Source organism: Mandrillus leucophaeus, unplaced genomic scaffold (assembly GCF_000951045.1).
Source record: "Mandrillus leucophaeus isolate KB7577 unplaced genomic scaffold, Mleu.le_1.0 Scaffold95, whole genome shotgun sequence".
Taxonomy (NCBI): domain Eukaryota; kingdom Metazoa; phylum Chordata; class Mammalia; order Primates; family Cercopithecidae; genus Mandrillus; species Mandrillus leucophaeus.
The window spans coordinates 5,461,293-5,462,652 of NW_012110363.1; positions in this window are offsets into that span (position 1 = coordinate 5,461,293).

The following is a 1,360-nucleotide window of genomic DNA, read 5'->3' on the forward strand; positions in this document are numbered from 1 at the left end:
GGGTAAGGCAGGAGAATCACCTGAACCTGGGAGGCGGAGGTTGCAGTGAGCTGAGATCACACCATTGCATTCCAGCCTGGGCAACGAGAGTGAAACTCCATCTCAAAAAAAGAGAAACCAATGATAATTTTACCTTCAGAAACTGTGTCTGGATATACTATTAGATGCTGCGTGGAAAAGGCTCCACTTGGTGAAAAGAGAATAAAAAAGGTTCCACTTGGGTCTTATGCTGGTGCAGTGGACATATTAATTTTGTTTGACCATCATCCATTTCTCCTCCTTCTATGAATTTAACCTTTATTTTGGGGAGAGTGACCACCCCTGTTTATCATGTGGCATAGGTCAAATGCTCATACTAAGCTTAAAGGAAATTTTTTTACAGGGTCTCTCTCTGTCGCTTAGGCTGGAATGCAGTGGCGCAATCGTGGCTCATTGAAGCCTCAAACTCCCGGGCCCAATTGATCCTCCCACTGCAGAACACTGAGAAGCTGGGACTACAGGCAAGTACCACCAAGCCTGGCTAATTTTTGTATTTTTTGTAGAGGTGGGTGTCTCCCTATGTTGTGCAGCCTTGCCTTGAACACCTGGCTTCAAGTGATCCTCCCACCTCAGCCTCCTGAAGTGCTGCATTACAGGCATGAGCCACTGCACCCAGCCTCATCCTAGTCTTAAGGAAAGCACATGACTCAGGCCTGGCCAGTCAGAGTATCAGAGCTTGTTAGTTACAATGACTGGGTGAGTATTGTACTTATGATCTCAGCTGGGTTGGGAAGAATCGTTTTTGGGATTTTTGTTGGAACTTTCGTGAAAGAGGCATTGTCTCCTGCTGGGGTTGCCACATGGATAGATTAGAAGATGACTATTTCTGGTAGCTATTTTTTGCAAATACTTAGGAGCATTAGCCTTTGTCTGGAAAAAAAAAAAAAAAAGCAACACAGACAAAAGCAAGTCCAAAGATGGAATAAGTAAAAAATTCCTGAAGATGTAATTGAGTAATTTCTTCTCTCTGTGCCTAAGTCTATCCGTACCCCTGCACTTTTCAAATTTGTGAGCCTACACATTTTTAAAAAATTTAAGCCAGATTAAGCTAGGCTACTCTGGCAACCAAAAGTGTCCTGATTAATACACTTAGCTTTATGTGAGTTGGAACAATTGGCCAGGGCAAAGAATGAAATACTGATAGCAGGTCTTGTGGTCCTGGATGAGAGAGACTGAGGAAAATTAGATTAGAGGACACAGTTTGGGCTGGGTGTGGTAACTCATGCCTGGAATCCAACATTTTGGGAGGCTGAGGTGGGTGGATCACATGAGGCCAGGAGTTCGAGACCAGCCTGGCCAACACAGTGAAACCCCATCTCTA